The sequence below is a fragment of the Aethalodelphis obliquidens genome, unplaced genomic scaffold (assembly GCF_003676395.1).
Source record: "Aethalodelphis obliquidens isolate GAN/ISIS:26980383/991018 unplaced genomic scaffold, ASM367639v1 scaffold93, whole genome shotgun sequence".
NCBI classification, from domain to species: Eukaryota; Metazoa; Chordata; class Mammalia; order Artiodactyla; family Delphinidae; genus Aethalodelphis; species Aethalodelphis obliquidens.
The window spans coordinates 3,496,038-3,519,454 of NW_020838037.1; positions in this window are offsets into that span (position 1 = coordinate 3,496,038).

Here is a 23,417-nt window from a genome sequence, read left to right on the forward strand (position 1 = left end):
GAGCTTGATTCCTCCAGCTCCATTTTTCGTTCTCAAGATTGCTTTGACTATTCGGGGTCTTTTGTGTTTCCATACAAATTGTGAAATTTTTTGTTCTAGTACTGTAAAAAGGCCACTGGTAGCGTGATAGGGATTGCATTGAATCTGTACATTGCTTTGGGTAATATAGTCATTTTCACAATATTGATTCCTCCAATCCAAGAACATGGTATATCTCTCCATCTGTTTATATCATCCTTAATTTCTTTCATCAGTGTCTTATAGTTTTCTGCATACAGGTCTTTTGTATCCTTAGGTAGGTTTATTCCTAGGTATTTTATTCTTTTTGTTGCAGTGGTAAATGGGAGTCTTTCCTTAATTTCTCTTTCATATTTTTCATCATTAGTGTATAGGAATGCAAGAGTTTTCTGTGCATTAATTTTGTATCCTGTTACTTTACCAAATTCACTGATTAGCTCTAGTAGTTTTCTGGTAGCATCTTTAGGATTCTGTATGTATAGTATCATGTCATCTGCAAACAGTGACAGTTTTACCTCTTTGTATTCATTTTATTGAGATTTGTATTCCTTTTATTGCGAGAGATAGGTTTTAGCTTTTCTCTAAATGTTTGATAGAATTCACCTGTGGAGCCATCTGTTCCTGGGCTTTTGTTTGTTGGAAGATTTTTCATCACAGTCTCAATTTCAGTGCCTGTGATTGGTCTGTTTATATTTTCTATTTCTTCCTGGATCAGTCTTGAACGAGGAAGTATTTGTACATTACTTCCAGGTTGTCCATTTCATTGGCATACAGTTGCCTGAAGTAGTCTCTCATGATCCTTTGTATTCCTGCAGTGTCAGTTGTTACTTCTCCTTTTTCATTTTTAATTCTGATGAATTGAGTGTTCTCCCTTTTTTTGTCTTGATGAGTGTGGCTAATGGTTTCTCAATTTTGTTTATCTTCTCAAAGAACCAGCTTTTAGTTGTATTGATCTTTGCTATTGTTTCCTTCATTTCTTTTTCATTTATTTCTGATCTGATCTTTATGATTTCTTTCCTTCTGCTAACTTTGTTTTTTTCTGTTCTTCTTTCTGTAATTGCTTAACGTGTAAGCTTAGGTTGTTTATTTGAGATTTTTCTTGTTTCTTGAGGTGGGACTGTATTGCTATAAACTTCCCTCTTAGAACTGTTTTTGCTGCATCCCATAGGTTTTGGTCATCGTGTTTTCATTGTCATTTGTTTCTAGGTATTTTTTTTTATTTCTTCTTTGATTTCTTCAGTGATCTCTTGGTTATTAAGTATTGTTTAGACTCCATGTGTTTGTATTTCTTACATATTTTTTTCCTGTAATTGATATCTAGACTCATAGTGTTGTGGTCAGAAAAGATACTTGATCCAATTTCAATTTTCTTAAATTTACCAAGGCTTGATTTTTGACCCAAGATATGATTTATCCTGGAGGATGTTCCATGAACACTTGAGGAGAAAGTGTATTCTGTTGTTTTGGGATGGAATGTCCTGTAAATATCAATTAAGTACATCTTGTTTAATGTATCATTTATAGCTTGTGTTTCCTTATTTATTTTCATTTTGGATGACCTGCCCATTGTTGAAAGTAGGGTGTTAAAGTCCCCTATTATGATTGTGTTACTGGTGATTTCCCCTTTTATGGCTGTTAGCATTTCCCTTATGTATTGAGATGCTCCTATGTTGGGTGCATAAATATTTACAACTGTTATATATTCTTCCTGGATTGATCTCTTGATCATTATGCAGTGTCCTTCTTTGTCTCTTGTAATAGTCTTTATTCTAAAGTCTATTTTCTCTGATATGAGAATTGCTGCTCCAGCTTTCTTTTGATTTCCATTTGCATGGAATATCTTTTTCCATTCCTTCACTTTCAGCCTTTATATGTCCTTAGGTCTGAAGTGGGTCTCTTGTAGACAGCATATATATGGGTCTTGTTTTTGTATCCATTCAGCCAGTCCATGTATTTTGGTTGGAGCATTTAATCCATTTACATTTAAGGTAATTATCGTTATGTATGTTCCTATTACAATTTTCTTGATTGTTTTGGGTTTGTTTTTGTAGGTCTTTTCCTTCTCTTGTGTTTCTTGCCTAGAGAAGTTCCTTTAGCATTTGTTGTAAAGTTCATTTTGTGGTGCTGAATTCTCTTAGCTTTTGTTTGTCTGTAAAGGTTTTAATTTCTCCATCAAATCTGAATTAAATCCTTCCTGGGTAGAGTAATATTGGTTATAGGTTTTTCCCTTTCCTCTCTTTAAATATGTCCTGCCTCTCCCTTCTGGCTTGCAGAGCTTCTGCAGAAAGATCTGCTGTTAACCTTATGGGGATTTTATCCTTTTTTAATCAGTTGTTTGTCTCAATTAATTTTAAAATTTTATTTAGCAGAGATGCAGTAGTAGATTCCTGATAATGCTGGGAAGCCTCAAAATACCAATCAAAACAAGCATTCCACTTGGCTTTGGAAATTGTTGAGCTATTATAGTCCAATTTGGTTTTAAGAAAATGAAGTTTGATAATTTCAAAAGTTCCCCATAATGATCATTGATAATCTAAATTGCCTTTGGTCTGGTTGGTCCATTTAGTTGGAAATGCACATGAGGAAGAACTGAGGTTTTTAAAGATAAAATCAGCCAGAATCTCTGTAGGGTTGGAAGATCCTCAGAATGCTAAAATAACTGGAATTCCATTTCCTAGAGGTTTTTCTTCTAGAGTAAAAAACAATTTTAAGACAGTTTAATCAGCTTATGGCTCAAACAGCTCAATTCAAACAGCTTGCAAGCCAATCCCAACCTCTCCTAAGAAGACAGCTTGGTTCCAGAGGAGCCAGGCTGAAGACAATCTCCAGAGGGTAGCCCTTCCAAAGGAATAGGTTGATGGCTGAAAAACCCAACACCATTTCAGAAAAACAACCCCTCTTCCAAAGGGAATGGGTCAAAGACTAGCAAGTTTCAGTGAAACAGTCTGATCTCAAAATTGGATCAAAATGCCGGCTGAATACTCAAAAAACAAGACCTTAACTAGAAAGATGAAGCCTTTAAATATGTCCCAAATAAAGTCTGGAGAGCTTCAAATGTAAAGAGGGTATGATTTGGATTCAGGAGAAAGACATTCCTTCAAACTCCAGGGTTGGTGATAAAAGCAGTGAGTGAAAATGGGCTCAGCTTTGGGTAACACACCTGTTTGCTCACCAGCCTTGGAGCCATCCTGGATCTTCTCTGATACCATATGGGCCACTGAAATGTTAACCTGAAATAAATAGGCTGCCAGATATTTCTCCAGTGAAGATGAACTTATTCAGGATCAGCAGAGAATTGCAGTTTGAGGTCTACAACCACAGAGAGCTACATTCAAGTTCCTGCACTGCAAAGGAAGGAGAACACTTTTGAAGAGGGGTAGAGAAAGTTGGGAGGACTATAGTAAAGAGAGTCCTTGGCTTTCCATTGGCTGAGTCCTTGCCAGGAAAGAAGAGAAATCTTTCTTCTTCTTGGGATCTGTTGTCACAGGCCATGAAAGCTCCCCTTTGTTGTCTCCCAGCTCTATTTAATTGAAGTTTCTGTTTGTTAATTTTTTACCCATGTATTATATATTCTCAAAGTTTAATTATCACATATCTCTTCTTTTCACAGTTTTTCTTTGATAATCTAAAAGGCTGTGGAGACTTTAGTCAATTTTTCTGTGCTAAAGACTCCACCTCTAACCCTACTCATTGTTCTCCAAGCCCCAGATGTAAATTTCTAGCCTCTTGTTAGGCTCTCTACAAGGGTATTTTTAATTCAGTGTGTCACTAACAAAGCTCATCAACTTCCCTCTCTCAATATCCTCCTCCACCCCCTCAAATAGATGTTCTTTTTAAACTTTTCTGTTATTTAATTCAGTATGCTTTTAATTATGCATCTCAGAATCTTTCAGGTATCACTGACTCTGCCCTAAGGCTCAGGATTTTTTTTAATTTGTTATCTGTGTTTGTTTAACCTTCCTCAGTCTACAAAGAACCTTCCATAAATTATCACATGTTCATTTAGTGAATAGAATATGGGCTGAACTCAGTTAGATCTACATGTGAATATCTTCCCCACTAAGTGTTAGTATGAATGAGTAGAGTAGAGAAAATTCCCAGTAAAAGGAAGCATAGAGATCAGACTCAGGTCTCATGAATATTCATGCAGTTCTGCTTCCACCACATTTCAATACTATATCTCATCCCTTTTTCTCCACTGCAGAGTCTAAACAGCAGGATGTTATACAACTGAAACTTACAAATAGCTGAAATTTTAAATGAAAACAAATTGATTTTGATATTAGGAAATGGCTACCGTAAGTGAAGCTCTGTAAACATCCCTTTGCTTTTAGACAGACTTGAGAACTTGGGACCTGAGAACCTACTTTAATAGGTAATTTTTGTATGATCCCCTATAATAGATTTAAATACATTTGTATTGGAATATCATTAGTCCACGTATGCATTCTACACATAGTCTTATTCCATTCCCAACTCCCACTCACCCTTTGGTTTATACCCACGCTCTTTCAGCCATTTTTTGTGCTGGCCCAATAGCATGGGCTTTTAATCTTTGATCTATGACTATATTTAAGGTAAAAAAAATCAAGGAGAACACCAGAATAATAAATAAAACAAACTAGTTCATGAACTTAAAAAAGAAAAAGAAAAGAATGACAAGTCTGGTTTCAAATAAGTTTTCGATTTCTTAGAAGAATATATTTGAGAGCTTAAACCGTGCCACCTTCCTCATAAAGGACTTTCTCTCTTCCTCATTTGTACTATGACAACACTCTGTGCATATCTCTAATGAGAATAATTTCTGAGCTTCAGTTTCCTTATCTATAAAATGTTTTAATAATTTTACCTACCTCATTGAGTTTTCAAGACTAAAGGAGATACATAAGTAAAATCCTTAGCCCAATGTCTTGCAAACAGTGGAGGAGTGTTTTTTTTTTTTTTTTGTGGTACGCGGGCCTCTCACTGTTGTGGCTTCTCCCATTGCAGAGCACAGGCTCCGGACGCGCAGACTCAGCGGCCATGGCTCATGGGCCCAGCCGCTCCACGGCATGTGGGATCCTCCTGGACCGGGGCACGAACCCATGTCCCCTGCATCGGCAGGCGGACTCTCAACCACTGCACCGCCAGGGAAGCCCTGGAGGAGTTTTGTATTAGTTAAAAATGTACTTTTCTTTCTTTTTCAATGGACAAAAAACTCCTTCAGCATAAGCTTTTATTGTGGAAGTTTGGTTCACCCTTCAGTGCTAGCACTGTTTCTTGCACATAATAGATGCTCAGTAAAGTTTTTTATAAATTAATTAATATGTGGTGATGGGAAGGAGTAATACATCAAAATTGCCTATAGAGTTTTACAAAATACATAGGCCAATTCCGAGCCCCAGACATGTTGATTCAGTCAGACTTGGTTAAGATTTGGACACAGTTGTTATTCAGATATTCCCCAGATGGTAATTTCAACCACCATGGTTTGGGAACTGTCAGTCTAAATAAATTGGCTTGATTCTTAGACAGAATAGACTTTGCTACAAACACGTAAATCTCTGCTTTTGACCTCATTTCCGTCCCTTTTTCCCTTGGGTCTTGGGTCACATTACTCCCTTTAAGACAACAAAAATAACATATGCTTACAGCAGGTATTGACTTCCTGAGGACACATCCACAAGGCACACTTCTCCAAGAACAAACAGGGGCATACTCCACTAAATTTCACTGAGTATCAGAGCTAAAAATTATTTTTAAGAAAATATTGATTATCCAATGTAACCTAATTATTTGCTAAAGGTATTAACCAAGAGATAGAATTTGAACAGGCAGTGTTTAATATAATGAAATATTAACAATATAAGGGGATCACCTACTAAAGGGAAAACATAGAACTCAGAACTCTAAAGAACAAAAAGCAACCTATACAGGGTGCAGCCCTCTTCTAGGGCTGAGGCAAAGCCCCCATGAAAGGAACCAATATGGAAGAGCCCTCCAGTCCCCCTCCCAGGGCTAGAATCCAGACAACGTTGGAAAGGGTACAGGTTGGTCCACTGTATGGTGGAGACATTTGCAGATGTCCTTCACTGGTGGAGTTACCTGGGGATTTCTCTGCCCTCTGGGATCCAGGATATCTTCCACTGGAAGATTCCCCATGCTCTGCCCTCAAGGAGCCTGCTAACAAGAAACATACCCCAGAACCAGGAAGAAGATTCCCTTCCTCCTCCAGTGTCCTTCCAGTACCGTGTGCTGGACATTGTCTACAGGACAATGAAGGGTAAATGCAGAAAATCTTTTCAGCATTGGTAAAAGTAAGTATATGTGTGACTGGTTAAAAGTCATCATTGTATGTATTTCTCTAAGTATTTTCCATGATTTAGAACCAATAATTAATGAATGCATTGCTCTGTGATCTCTTGATAAAATGAGTTATTAAAGGTTTAATACTGACTACACTGTTAAAAGAAACTGAAATCTAGAACTCTTTAATAGTCAGATGCAAAGTGCCAAGCACTCCTTTGGGAATGTAGGGACCATGTAGTAGCCATAATTTCCATCATTAAGCCTGGGCCTGAACTGACAGTGCATCAGAATGTATCATTTGCACATCGCTGGTCCCTGATGCATCCAGGATGAATACAGTAACATCACTGGCTGAATTAAATGACTTTAGCAGGGTATGTAGTGGCAGAGGATTATGTACCTAAGCTATCTCTCATATTTTTTTACTTATATGAAGGAATTTGGCCTATTAAAAAAAGAATATATCTTAAAATAGAGTGAGATTACTAATTCTCTCCAAATCTGAGTGCTTATAGAAAAGAAGATGAAATCTACTCATGCTTTAAGGTGTTGAGGATGCCTAAAACTCTCCATGAAGCCTTCAATGATTAAAACAGCCCTCATTGATTTCTCTTTCCCTTAACTCTCTCTTACACTTAAGAGACCTCCATTACTCCATAATTCAAAACCACAGAAGGCATTCAATAAACATCACTAATATTTGATTTGCTTCTTTCAGAGGATAGGAAGGTATAGGCACTCACAGAGGACAATTATAAGTCATCATATTCATTTATTCATTCATTCATCCATTCTGTAACTCTTTAGTCATTTCTGGCCCTTGCCCTAATGAAACTATATGCTGAAAGATTATGGTAAGTGTGATGAAGAAATTTAACAAGTAATAAAAGAAAGATTACCTAGGGTAGGATAGGAGAGGCATTTGGGATAGTGTAATCAGGAAAGGCCTCTAGGCCTCTAAGGGAGAAGATATTTGAACCAAAAACTGAAGGAAGAGAATGAGCCAGTCAAGTGAAGGGCTGAAGGAAGAAAATTCCAGGCAGAAGGAACAGTGCAAAGGTCAGAAGGTAGAAGGGCTAGTGTAGGAAAATGTTCTAAAACTTAAATAAGAATACATAACTTGAAAAATCAAGGGAATCCTGGTGAATACAGATATGGTAAATAACCATGTTATCAGAAATATGCTCAATATCTTACATTTTGTCACATAATTTAAAATTGAAGTGCCAGGACACACATGCAAATTTTCAGTGAAAGTAATTTTTGAGCTCAAATATCATCATCTCATGTTGCTCTTTGCTTAGAGTCACTGATTATGTTATGAATAGATTTTTGAACATTCCAATTTCAAAGATTCTATAGATTTATTTAAGAAAAAGTATACTTATTTTAAGTTAGATGATGAATCACCCTAAGTATGTCACTTTAATAGCTGGGGAACAGTCAGCAAGCATTTACTGAGATCATAATAATATAAACAAATAATATAATATTGTTTAATAATATAAAAGGATGTTACTAATTAATAAATAATATAAATAATATAAAAAGTATGTTACTAATTTTTATCTACCACCTTTGGTTTCAAGTGAATGATACTAACAAAAAGCAAGAAGACGTTTCACCAGCCCAATATTTTTCCTTATTTTATAGTCAACTCCTTGTTTGCTATAACTAGAAATAAAGTTCCTAAAGGTTTGGAAACAAATTAAACCATGCTTACCATTATTTAACTAGATTTTTTTAAGCCTAATTGCATCACTAAAAAAAATCCATTTTTTACTCTGCTCAAGTTAAATTAACTGTGCTTGACTGGTTATATTTTCAGAAAAGCAAAAAAATACTTGAAAATTGTTGCTATGGTGATGAGAAAACCTCCTAATTTGCTTTGTCAGAACTTTCAACACTGTGTTAGAAGTATGGAATATAGTAATTAGTCTTCATTTCCCTAACAATTATTGCCGATTTCCTGTACTATTCCGTTTCAATATCCAGTACTATAATAATGTCAATTTAGATAATTAAATTTTAGAAATGTGATCAGAATCGTCAAATATAGAATTCAGGCCATAAGAAATAGGCTTACATTAAATAATAAATATATTTGTACTTTGTCCAAATTGCCTTAAGGAATAGCTAAATTCTTCTAAATTTATATTACTATTACTAAATGTAGTAATATTTTACTATATAATAATTTACACAGAGCTTCTATATTCAGCACTTTACTTCATCCACACAAGAATTCTAAAAGATGACTTTTATTATTTTCACTTCACAAAAGCTAATATGAATCAACAAGATAAATACCTTTACTTCATGATCCTCCATGATCTTTCTAGCATTCTCCAGCTACATTTTTGTTAAAAAGATCTCAAAAGTATAAATCTAATAGTATAATTTATTTTGCAAATCAAGATTATCTCTCACTTCCTTGTTACTGGTAAAGAAACCAAATTAAAAATTCAAGATATTTATAAATTTTCATTAAATTATTTTAAAATAATTATTGAGATTGATAATGTGATACAGAATTAATATATATGAATCCTTCTCTCCATAATATAGTTGCAGTAAAAATAATTACATACATATTGACAGTACAGGGGTGAATGCTGTGATGGATGTATGTCAGGTTAGGATGGGACCATTAAACAGGTGTCCAATTCAGGATTCTGGGACAGACTTAGTAAGTTCTTCCTTGATAGGTTGATATTGAGGCACAATCTTGAATGACTATTAGTAGTTATATAGGTAAAGACAAGGGGAAGGAATTCCTAAGATAGTATACCAGAGTAGCAAAAGGAAAAAGCATGCAATTATAGAATTTGTTCCAGTACTTACAAATATTTTGGGTGCCTGGAAAGTCATATTCAAGTGGAGATTTGGCAGGAGAGCAAAAAGAGACAATTGAGGCCAAGTCATTATGTCCAATGTACCAGGCTCTAGAGTATAAACTTTAATCTTCTGGCCACCCCCTTGAATGTTTGTTTATGATTAAATAAGTATAGTTTTGGCATTTGAGTCACATTTTATTTTCAATTCGTTATTGATTTAATATTTTTATTACAAAAAGTATAAAATTTTACATTGTAAAATCCAACCACCCAAATTTTAATGATAAAAGTGAAATACCTCCCCATATTTCCATTTTCCAGAGCTAACTGCTAACAATTATGTGTTCTTCTCAAATTTTTCTGTACATATGTGTGTGGTGTGCCTGAAATTCTGTATATCTATCTATCTATCATTAGCATAAATGAATGGGATCATGCTTATTTTTGGTTCTACAACCTTTTTTACCTAAATTTATCATGGCCATTTTTCTCATTCTATCTTATTCTCTTTAAAAGCCATTAGTATTAGATAATATATTACTATAATATTCCCAATTTGTAAAGCTTAGCACTTGATTGCTATTATAGAAACTATTTTAATAAATAGCCACATACATTGATATACATCTATACATGTTACATTTTATATAGGATAAATTCCTAACTTTGGCAGTGCTGAATTGAAAATTCTAACCATTATTAGTTTCGACTGAAATAGTTGAATTGTTTTCTAATTCTTTGTGTGAATTTTTACTCTTTATTGGCATTTAAATTATAAATAAATCTATTCAAATCCAGTTCTGATCCAAAATATCAAATATTCCATAATAAATATAATAAAATAGATGGCTTTTTCTAGCACTTTTGTACTTATAAATGTTTTTACACATATTAATAATACGTATTTAGGTCCAAACAAAAAATACTCTGACAAAATGAAGCAAAAGTTCTTGTCTTTTTTTTTCCTCTTCCTTTTTTCTTTTAACAGAGAAGGAAACTAAGCATTCTCAACTGAAACAAAGATCTGGGAATTAATCTACAGTACTATTTCCTTCATTCAACTTCAGATACAAATACAAATAGACATACTATGGGTTGTCATATTTATTCTGCTCTTTTACAGTATCACTGAAAAACTGCTGTGAATCATTATTTAAAAGCTACTCTGTACATATAAACTCAAAATGTTGAATATTATAAAAGGAAACAAAAATAAAACTAGGTTTAAAAATCAACCTTCAGCAGGTAAAAATTTGATCTGATCTTGAAGCAGTGGCTTATAAAACCTCATACAAAGCTGTTTTGTTTTGTTTTAATAAAAGATCATTATTTCTATTTAAGTTAACTATTATTAAAGAGGGATTGGAGAGTAGGCTTTCTAATGAATACATTTAACTAAAGCAATATTGCTTTCAATTAGCTATAAAGTATCCAAAAAATAGTCCTGCTGCCATGTCCTGTGAAGCTCAGGGGTAAAAAGAATGGGAGATGAGGTCAAGAGTCAGAAATACTCTTCAGCAAAAGATTCATTTTCATTCCATGAATAAAGTCACAGAGTCCTTAATGAAATTAGAGCTCAGTACTAAGTAAGCAATTAAAAGTGTAAAAATGGTGACAGGTAAGTGTACCTGGTAACGGTGTCAATTGAATCAGGTTTGAGATGCAGTCCCATGGACCAAGGAACTTAAAGGATCTGAAGGGTTACTTCCAACAGAGTTTCTTGATTCTATAGTTAGAGGTTAGTGACAGAAAGAGAGAAGTAAAGAGATACCTGAATGGACAAAGAGGTGTTGAAAGTCTAGAATAGCAGTTCAAAGGAAATTCTCTAAGGATAAAACAGATCTGTTATTTGGACCAAAGTCTACTCCAGAAATAAAATAACAGGCCAGGAATCATCCACAGGTCAGCGGAAGGCTTTCAGTGTAGTTTTTTCCAGTGTCTGCAGCAAATGGAGGTAGCTGGAGTATGAATTTAACAGGAGCAAGGCAAGGACCGAATTCAAGAACTGATGCTGAGAGACAAGAATAAAAATTAAGACAGGGCATAACAAGACAGAAGCAAGTCTAGAAGCAGAGAGCAAGGTCAGGAGATGGAACTTGCAATCTTAGAAGAAGAGTTGCTCTGATAGCAAATCTAAATTAAGTTGTATAAACTGAGTATCACTACTTAATATTTCACAAATGAGTGAGTGAAACTCAGATTAAGCATGGAAAGCAGATCTTGCCTTTATTTTCCTAAGGGAAAACATGACATCTATAGGAAAACTGAGAAAGTCTCTGACCCTAGGAAGTTAATACTGAAACTTAACACAATTCAGGAACTGAAAAATGGGGAGTGAAGATGAAAGGAAAAACAAAATGTGTGCCTATGCATAGTATTTTATACCATCAGATTGCATCTCTGTGTTTATTCTGAAGGATAGGTTATTTCTCTCTCACACTCTTTTTACCTTTTTATATTTTCTAAATTTTCCAAAAGAACAATGAATACTTATAAATTCTGTAACAAGAATAGTTGCCAATATGTTTTGAAATAAACTTTATTGAGGTATAGTATGTATATAATAAAATGCGTCTATTTTCTGTGAACCTTTCAATAATTTTTATTTTTTTTGTGGTACGCGGGCGTCTCACTGTTGTGGCCTCTCCCGTGGCGGAGCACAGGCTCCGGACGCGCAGGCTCAGCGGCCATGGCTGACGGGCCTAGCCGCTCCGCGGCATGTGGGATCCTCCCGGACCGGGGCACAAACCCGTGTCCCCTGCATCGGCAGGTGAACTCTCAACCACTACGCCACCAGGGAAGCCCCTAACCTTTCAATAATTTTGATGAACTTAATATACAGTCTTTTGATCACCACCACAGTCCCAACATAGCACATTTCCCTCACCCCAAACGTTTCCTTGTGCCTCTTTCCAGACAATAACCCTCTACCCCCAACCTCGGGCAACCATCACTTTGCTTTTCATTACTAGAGATTAGACTGTTCTTTTCTAAGTTTCAAAGATTGTTCTTTTCTAAGTTTCCGGTTGGTTGGTTGGTTGGTTTTTTTTCTCTCAGCATGTTTGTAAGGTTCATTTGTGCTGTTGCAAGTATTAGTAGTTCATTCCCTCTTATTTCTGAAGAGTATTCCACTGTGAGAATAAACCATAATGTGTTTATCCTTTCTCCTATTGATGAGCATTAGGATTACTCTCAATTTGACATAATTAAGAATAATGTTCTCAAAAACACTTATATACAAATCTTTTTATGAATATATGTTTTAATTTTTTTTGTGGAAATACCAAGGAGTGGAATTTCTGGGTTATATTGTGTCTGTATATTCAACTTGAGAAGGAACTCACAAAATGTTATCCCATTTTATATTCCCTTCAACAGTGTATGAGTGTTCTAGTTGCTATACATCCTTGACAAAATTAATACTGACAATGTTAATAATTTTAAGCATTCTGGATGTGTGTAGTGGTATCTCATTTGTTATTATAGTTCTTTTTCTCTAATGACTAGTGATATTGGGCATCTTTTCATGTGTGCATTGATCCTTTGTATATCTTCCTTTGTGACATGTCTGTTAAAATTCTGTGTACATTTTTAAAATTGGGTTGTTTGTCGTATTATTAAGTTGCAAGAGTTTTTAAAATATTGAGGCTACCAGCCCTTTTTCAGATATGTGTAGTGTGAATATTTTCTCCCAGCCTGTGGTTTATCTTTTTTTTTTTTTTTAATTAACAGTGCCTTTTGAAGAACAGAAGTTTTTCAATCTTAAGGATGTTTGACTAATTCATTTTTTATTTATAGTTAGTGCTTTCAAAATCCTATGCAAGAACTCTTTGCTGAATATGCTAAAGAACCAAAGAATAAAAAAGCAAAGTGGTTTTTCTAACTCTATTGCTTCTTGCCACCAATGAAGAGACTTACAGTGATTAGGAAAAGGCAGCTATATACTATAATTTGTCCACCACAGTCCTGACATAAGTTTGCTATTCTATAATAATTATTAATGTTTCCTCTTTTACTCTTAAAATTATCCTGGTTTGGATGGTAAAAAGATAGGTAATCTTCCCTGACTTTTCTGCCTTTCATATGTCTTGTGATAGTGATATCAAATAGCCCCTTGGAAAAATGTGTTGAATACCATCTAAAGATCTGAACATAGATTTGGGGGGAGTAGGGATGCCTAACTTTTGAAATACAGAACATATCATGTTGAGGACATCTTATATATGATGTTAAAGGGTTTTCTTCTTCTTTTCTTTCTTTTTTTTTTTGTGGTACGTGGGCCTCTCACTGTTGTGGCCTCTCCCGTTGTGGAACACAGGGTCGGGACGCGCAGGCTCAGCGGCCATGGCTCACGGGCCCAGCCGCTCCGCGGCATGTGGGATCTTCCAAGACCGGGGCACGAACCCGTGTCCCCTGCATCGGCAGGCAGACTCTCAACCACTGCACCACCAGGGAAGCCCTAAAGGGTATTCTTAAAGGGGGTATGTTGGAATATTCTGTGTCAGTTTCCAGAGGTGGGCTTTTCTTTGTGCCATTCCAAAGTCAACCCTACTGAATTTGTATTTGCAAGGATATGAGAGAATTTGAAAAGACTATTCACAGTAGGCTGAATAGTGGCTCAAAAGATATTCATATCCTAAAATTCAGTTACCATGAATGTTACTTGTGTGGCAAAAGGGACTTTGTAGATGTGATTAAGTTAAGCATCTTAAGATGAGAATATTATTAAGGCTTATTTGTGTTGATCCTAAATGTAATCACAAGTACCCTTATACGAGGAAAGCGGAAGGAGATTTGACTACAGAAGAGAAAGTAGGAGATGTGAAAATAGTAGATTTTGGACTTCTGGCCTCCAGAACTATAAGAGAATTAATTTGTGTTGTTTTAAGCCATTGCATCTGTGGTAATTTGTTAGAGCAGCCGTAGGCAACTAACACACCAGTGCAGCATTGTCTTATTTATAGTGCATATTTTAAGCATGTTGTATCAAACCAATTCTTGCAGAAACTTTATGAAATAAATGGGATTACCTTTCATAAATGAAGAGTCAGAAGTTCAGAATCAAAACTATTCAGTTAACAAGACTCAGTTCTTATTTGTCATACCTTGGGCCCAAAAAATCAAGAAAGGTGCAAAAAACACTTAAATGAAGAGGACTAGAAATATACCAGTAGTCAAAATCAAGCTGGCCTGTTGTAGAATATTTGACCTAAGCATGAGGTATGGTTCTAGAGCTGAAGGCTCTAAACAAAAAAGCTCTGAGTGAAAACTAGTAGGGAAAAATACAGTTCTGAAAGCAAGTTGATAAAAGTGCATTATTTAACAATTAATAAGGATGCTTTGGTGAGAATGCATTATCACAGAATGTGAGTCACATAAACTTGAACAGGAAAAGTTGATTCCTTTGGTCATATACTTTTATCCAAAGAATACAATGCCTAGGTTTATAATTGAATTTCAGAGGTGGGTCTTTTCATTTCTATGTGAAGCCTTATTCAGTAACAAATCATAATTATTTTCTAAATAACAAAAATGTACCTTATATTCTGTATGTGGAATAAAAAATAAACACATTTCCATGAAAAATAGTTTTAAAAACATTTGATACTCTAAGTCATACCTGAAAGTGTGTACAAGTTGGCAATTTGAAGAAATTCTATGATATGCATGTGAGAGTCAGCTCCATGATTTATACTCATATCCTGTGCATGCCACAGAATAACTGTGACTTCCCTCCACATGGGAGGTAGAAATTATTTGCCATATGTTAGAAAACTTTTGAGGTATCAAATAAATTTTGGAGATTTGTCCCTTAATATTTTTGAAAGTAATATACCATAAGCAGTCATTGCATTGATTTTCAATTATTGACAAGCCATTTATAAGAGGCAGCATAACGTATGTGTTAAGAGCATAGATTTTGAATCTGGTGTCCATTATATCGATATGAATATTGGCCCCTAGTGCTGTGTGGTGCAGTCTATGTTACCCTATATGGTAGCCCTCTGCCTGGTTCCTCTTAAGCAAAGTATTGGAACTGTCTGTGTCATAGCTTCCTCCGTAAAATGGGGATAAAAATACCTTCTCCATCATGCAGATGTAGTAAAAAAATAACTTATTTATATATTTAAAGCACTTAAAACAGTATCTAGAACACAGTAAGCACTAGTTATGTGTTTTCTATTATTAGATTGAATTAAATAATATCAAACAATATATTTAATAATTCAATAAATTACAGCTTCCAACCTTCCTAAATTCTGAAATGTTAATATTAGATGCTTTACAACTTCAACTTAAATGGTATTTAACTTATTCCAAAAATCCTTATAGTAATGAGAACCTACTGTATAGCATAGGGAATGCTACCCAATGCTCAGTGGTGACCTAAATGGGAAGGAAATCTAAAAAGGAAGGTATATCTGTATATGTATAACTGATTCACTTTGCTGTACAGCAGAAACTAACACAACATTGTAAAGCAAATATACTCCAATAAATTTTTTTAAAAACCTTGTAGGTCTTCATTGCTTTTTTAAAAATAATGTGTTCCTTTCATATTCAACATTAACATGTTAACATGTCTTAAGTTTTTGATGTTCTATTAACACTATTTCATTATGGAAACTCATTTAATATTAAAATACTTATACCCAGGTTTAAGAAATTGTAATTCTGTAATTTCTTGAACTATGATACCATATATATATGTGGTGGGGGTGAGAGTGATTTATCATATTTTCTTTTCTTCAGTGGTGTTAAATGGAAAAAAAGACAATTTTTCTTCATCTAGGGATTACTCTCCCCTCTCCTTTTGTCTTAACAATAGCAAATATCTGTTTTAGATTGATATTATCAGATGAAATAAATGTTTAAAATAAAATGAGTTTGATTCTTTTCACACCTAAGTACATATTTCAACACTAATCAAAGCCATACAAAATGACTGGTCTGGGAGTGAAATATTAGATTTGTAGACTTCAAGTAAATATACCTACAAAATTTTAGAAATGTTCTTTTACCGAAAGTCATTTCAAATCAGAGACAACTAAAAAATAATTTAGGAATTAAATTGTAACATAATATAATTGATGAACTCTTTGCTCCTGTTGTTGAACCCAGTCAAACATTTCTGGTCCAGATCACATGTCAGTAGGACAACTTCTTCCTTAAGAGCCAAATTATTTCCTGAAGGGAAGAGTAAAATGTCAGCTTATACTATAAATGTATCACATGTGCAAGTGCCTTGAAAAGGAAAAGAGAATGTGAAACAAGAGAATACACACAAAAATGAAAGGAAAGGTTAAAAGCTATGTTGGTTCCCTATTCCTAAGTAACCTAACTCCTCTGATCCATAAAGCTTAATGTAGGAGAAAAAACAGAAAATCCACTTGACATTTTACCTCCTGACTGTTACATGTGACATGCCAATTACTCTAATCTTTGCCATCCTTCACTGGCCTAACAATATATTGGTTCATAAGCATAGAAAGCATATTATTTGAATGTTATAGCTTTGTCTGGAGAACAAACAAAGTGTGTTCTGGGAATACTAAGAACATTTCACTATGCATTATTGCTTAAATTTTGGGCAAAGAACAACACTCATCAAAACGAATAAGTGAGATTGCATTTCAGAAAAATGCTTAAGTAGATTCTAGGCAAAATGTAATCTTCTCTATAACTTCTTAATATATAAAATAGTGTGTTCATATCAATGTTTTCTAAAAACATTTTCCCAAGGGAGCAGTTTTTTAATAAATAAGAAGGGACATGATATTTTGAGTTTTATTAATTTACCAGCAGGAAACTTTAGCTTTAAGTACCCTCCTAATTAATACAATCACAATACCAAATGTTTTCTTATTTTGTTCTATTCCTGGAAAAAACTACAATATAAAACTGTAATATATACTATAAGCCTTATTAAAAGGGCAAGAGATGGGAGTTCTCTGCCTCACCTAAAATCGAAGTATCAACAATATAAGCTGTCAATTCAATTTTTTACTTCATCCATGGAAATGAAGGAAAAGATTCAGTAAGTTAAGCTCTTCTAATTAAATTTCTAGAAAATTGCAGGCCTCTTGAAATTCACAGTTGTCTACCTTTTCAGAACACCAACCGCCTAAATGTGTGATGTCAAATGAATTTTAAATGTTCTATTTTTCATTATGTTAACATCACCCAAGAAGAAAAAATATGCTTAAATCAAGGTACATTTGGGGTCATGTTACATGCCCCCATAAAAATTTGCCTATATTAAAATACTACTGTGTTCAAAGTCTAAATACTTAGATGAACTTTAAAGAACATAAAAGAATATAATTAACCTTATATAAATGAAATAATTTTCCTTTTAATTCTTTTGCCTCAGAAGAACTGTTTTGGCAAAAATAGAAAAATTTGATAAATTAAAATTGATAAAATTGGTAAATTAAATTAAAATTGATAAAAGTTCATAAAATATAGTCCAATGAAAAATTGGACTATATAAAAATTTTAAAAATTTGTTCATCACAGGACACTATCAACAGAGTGAAAAGACAACTAATAAAATGTGAGAAAATATTTGCAAATCATATATCTGGGAAGGGATTAATATTCAAAATATATAAAGAATGCCTATAAGTCAATAACATACAAAACAAAAACTCAATTTAAAAATGGAAAAGAACTTGAATAAACATTTCTCAAAAAACGGTATACAAATGATTAAGTAATCACATTAAAAGATGCTCAACATTATTGATCAGTAGGAAAACACAAATCAAAACCACAATAAGAAACCACTTTATACCCATTTGAATAGCTGTTATAAAAAATAATAAGTGTTTTCGAGAATGGGGAGAGATTGACATCCTTGTACACTGCTGGTGGGAATGTAAAACAGTGCAGCCACTATGGGAAACAATGTGGAGTTTCCTCAAAAAAATTAAAAATAGAATTACCATATGATTCAGCAATTCCACTTCTGAGTATGTATTCAAAGAATTGAAAGCAGGGACTGGAACAGGTATTAGTAAACCCATGTTCATAGGAACCTTATTCACAATAGCCAAAAGGTGAAAGCAACCTAAGTATCCATCACCAGATGAATGGATAAACAAAATACGGTATACACATACAATGGAATATTATTCAGCCTTAAAAAAGAACAAAATTCTTACCAAGGCTACAACATAGATAACCCTTGAAGAAATTTTGCTGAGTGAAACAAGCCTGTCTCAAAAGGACAAATATTATATGATTCCACTTAAATGAGTTACCTAGAGAAGTCAGATTCAGAGACAGAAAGTAGAATGGTGGTTGCTGGGGCTGGGAAAAGGGAAGTTATTGGTTAATGTGTTCATAGTTTCATGCTTGTAAGATGAAAAATATTCTGGAAATGGATAGTGATGTTAGTTGCACAGTAATGTGAACATAATTAAGTGTGAACTGTACACTTAAAATGGCTAAAATGGTAAACTTTATGCTATCTATTTTTTACCACAAATTTTAAAACTATATAGAGCAATAAACTCATCCTTTTTTTAGTAATATGGCAAATTTTGCTCTTTGGACCAAATCTCCATTTGATTCAACAGAAAGTGCTAAATTAAAAAAAATTAATTCTGTGAAAACATCACAAAATGATAGTGTTAACATTAACCAACTTTCCTTCTGAGGAGGTTATACTTAGCCCTACTCTCTTAATGACAGGTGGATCCATGTGACTTGATTTGGCCAATGAAAGATGAACAGAAGTGGAGAAATATGGAGGAGAAACTTTAAGAACCTTTGAATGGTTCTTCTATCCCACTTCTATAAGAAATCCAATTCCTATATAAGACCCACACCTTAATTATCTGTACCAGAATGAAGAATACATATGAAGCAGGAGTGTAGCTCATCTGCAGCTGGCCTTTAATATAAATAGGCAAAAAAGCTGTTATTAATTTAAGATAAGAACATGTGAGTTTATCTATTACTTCAGGATAAACTAGTAAAAGTTGTCTTGGCCTCACTAGACAATGGAAATAGAATCCAAAACTCAGAGCCAATTCCCAATGTGTGAATTCTAACAGGGTAAAAACCTCTCTCTTTAAATCTCAGACTCTAAAGAGATACAACCTCTCTGTAAGGATAAATTTAAAGCAAACTACCCAAACATCATCTCCATCCACTGCAAGAAAAGTTGACTTACCACTGAGAAAAGCAAGACTTCAAAAATTAAAAATAAAACAAAATTTACATTATTTGTGTGGATTTATAAACCTTTTAGAGTATAGAGGTTCTAAATTGATACTGTCCACTAAATGCCTAGCAGAAATAAAAACACATTAGCTCTGGAGAAAGCCATTTTCATTCCAAATCTCAGAGAATTTAATAATTAATTTTAAAAGGAAAGTGATAAACTCATAAGAAATACTAACTAAGTCTACAAGGGAAAAAGACACCATGCTCAAGAACTGACAGAAAGAAGAGGTCACAGAAACAGAACTGGAAAGCCTTCAGTATTAGAAGGCATCAGATACATATTAAACTGTAAAATAGATGGCTATGTAAAACATTTAAAATTCAATCTTAAAAATATTCATAGAGGACAGGAAATTACACTTTAAAAACTAAAATATAGATGTGAGGTATTCACTTCTAATCAAGGTAGAGAAAGAGAGGTTAGACTTACATTCTTGTAAAAAAATAACAAAAAATGAGTTAAACAAAATATATGGAATAATGGAACTCAAGACATTGGGCATCAGGTAAGGAAGAGCTGTGTTCCATGTGGGCAGGAAGACAGTGAAGTGATCTTTTGGTATAGAGTGTTCCCTTGAGTGTTCATCTGAGTAGTGCTCAGCAAGTGTGTGTAAAGAAAGTACCTAAGGTCAGGAGAAAAATATAAATGGAACAATGCCTGAAACTCACACAGGCAGGGCTGGGCAAAGTTGCTCTTTCCAACATCCAGAATAGAAAATCTCATAAATCAGAGAGTAACAGTTATAGCTGTAAGAAAAGTATCACCTCAGTAATAGGAAAAAATTAAGCCTAGAATGAACACAGATCTGGTCCTAATAAAGCTTAAAAGCAAGACTCAGAAAAAACAAACTCTTTACAACTAATTTGACCAGGTCCCAGAATAAAACTCAAAAATATTTATAGGAATATAGCAATTCCAACGCATAACAAGGCAAAATTAAAAGCATCTGGCATTCAATATAAATTTACAAGAAAGACAAAGAAGTAGGAAAATACAGTTTACAATGAGGAGAAAAATGATAGTCAGAGTATAATTAGTACATAAGGACATTAAAACAATTATGAATGCATTTTGTATATTCAAGAAACTAGAGGATATATTAAACATGTTAATTAAAGACATGAAGGAATAAATAGCCCCAAACTAAACTTATAGAGATGAAAGCTAAAATATCAGAAATGAAGAAATATGCTGGATGGTATTAAAGAGAGATTGGACATTGTGAAAGAAAATATTGAAGAAATATCAAGAAAAACTACCTAAAACAAAAACAGAGATTTTAAAGACTGAAAACAATTAAACAGGTCCTCATAAACCTTTGGATAACTTCAAGTAGACAAGTATATTTATAATTGAAATCTCTTAAGGATTGGCATTGTGGGGTAAGGAGGGGAGACAAAAGTATTTGAAGAAATAATAGCCAAAGTTTTTCTAAATTTGATAAAAACTATAAACTCACAGATCCAAGAAACTCAACATACCTTAGCATAAGAAATATAAAGAAAGCAACACTAAGGTACATAAGGAAATTGCTTAAAGCCAGGGATAAGAGAAAATCTGAAAAGCAACCATGGAAAGAAGATACATTACATAGAGAGTAGCAAAGATAAGGTTGAGAACAGATTTTTCATCCAAAACAATAAAAAAAAATGCAACATTTAAAATACAATATTTTTTAAAGTTTTGAAAGAAAATATCATGTAAATATAGATTCTTTACTGTTTTAAATATCTTTAAAAGTAAAGTGAAATAAATTTTCTGATATACAAAAGCTAAGAGTATTCATTACCAGTAAACATTTATGTTTGTTAAAGGACATCCTCAGGTTGAGGAAAAATAATACAAAATGGAAATTTGCATGTACACAAATGACCAAAGTACAGCAGAAATGGTAGCAACTACATGAGCAAATGTAAAATATTTTCCTATTATTTAAATCTCTTTAAAATATAGTTGATTTTAAAGCAAAAGTAATAAAATATTGTAGAATTTATAATATATGTAGAATTAAGACATGTAAGATATTAAGACATGTAAAACTATTTAAGACAAAAATAGCACAAAAGTAAAAATGAATGTACAGTGTTATAAGGACTGCATACTATATGTAAAATCATGTGCTATCAAGTGAAGGCAGACTGTGATAAGTTAAAAATAGGTACTATAAACCCTAAAGAAACCACTAAAATAACACAACAAAACACTAAACTCAAGTAATATAAAGAAAAAGGAGAGAAAACAAGATAGGAGCAAATAGGACACATGAAAAACAAATACTCAGATTCTTTATTTAAACACATGTATATCATTAAACTAATTAAACATAAATAGTATAAACACCTAATTAAAAGACAGAGATTGTTAGATTAAATTTAAAAAAAACATAAATTTAACTTTGCATTGACTACAAGACATTCACTTTAAATATAGAGACACTAATGTGTTAAAAAGGAGAAAGAAAAGAATATATTAAGCTGTGTTGATATAAAATACAATAGATAGTGCAAAGAATTATTACTATGGATGAAGACTTTTATTTCATAGTAAGAAAGTAGTCAATTCATCAAGAGGCTATAACAGTTCTAAGTGTGTATGCACCTAATAGAGCTATATGAAACATAAACTGATAGCAGTGCAAGGATATATAAATACATCCACAATTATAATTTGAAACTTTAACACCTCTCTCTGAATAATTGATAGAACAAATGGACAAAAAATACAGTAAATTTATAAAAGATTTGAATAACACTATCAATAAACAACTTCATTGACATTTAAAGAACATTCCACCTAGCAACAGCAGAATACATATTCTTTTCATGTGTTCACTGAAAATATTATGAGCCATAACACAAGTCTCAATAAATCTGTAAGAATCAAGTCATACAAAGTGTTTTTTCTGACCATAATGGAATCATATTAAAAATTTAAAGCAGAAGCATCTCTTGAAAACTCTCAAATATTTATAAGGTAAATAACACTCTTTAAAATACAGAAATCAAAAGAGGAGTTAGAAAGTATTTTTTACTTAATAAATGTGAAACACAACATATAAAAATTTGTGGTATACAGCTTAAAACAGTCTTAAAAGAAAAATTTATAGTAATAAATATTTATATTATAAAAGAAGAAAAACTGTCAAATAAATGACCTCAGCCTTCACTATATGAAACCAGAAAAAGAAGAGCGTATAAAACCTAGAGTAAGCAGAACAAATAAATAATTATGTCTAAAGCAGAAATCAATGAAATAGAAAACAGAAAATCAATAAGGAAATCAGGAAAGTAAAAGGTGACCTTTTTGAGATCAGTAAAATTGATAAACCTCTAGCCAGGAAAAGAAACACATTACCAATGTCAAGAATGGAAGTGCAAGGAGATTTACATATGTCCACAATTATAATTGGATATTTCAATACCACTTTCACAATAATTGATAGAACAAGCGGACAGAAAATCAGTAAGTCTATAGGTAATATCACTACAAATTCTACAGGATTTTTTTTTTAATCAGGGAATGTTAAGAACAACTATATTTCAATAAATTTGACAAACTAGATGAAACAGACATATTTCTTGGGCAAAGCTCACTCAAGAAGAAAGAGACAACCTATCAAAGAAATTGAATTGCTACTCAATGATATTCCTAGGAAAAAAACCCTCCTGGCCCAGATAAGTTCACTGGTAATTCTACCAAACATTAAAATGAGAAATACTACCAGTTATGACAAACTCTTCCAGAAAAACAAATAAGAGGAAATGTTTACTAATTCATTCTATGAGGCCATGTTACTCTAACTAAAACAAAAAACAAGACAAAACCAAAAACCAGACAAAGGCACTCCCAAAAAAGAAAACTACAGACTAATATCTCCCAGAATAAAGGTGAAAATATTTTAAAAATTTAGCAAGTAGGATCCAACAGCATATGCAATTATCATGTCCAAGTAAAGATTATGCCAGAAATTCAAACATAGTTTAACATCTGAAATGCAATCAATGTAACTCAGTACATCAATGGATTCAAAAAGAAAA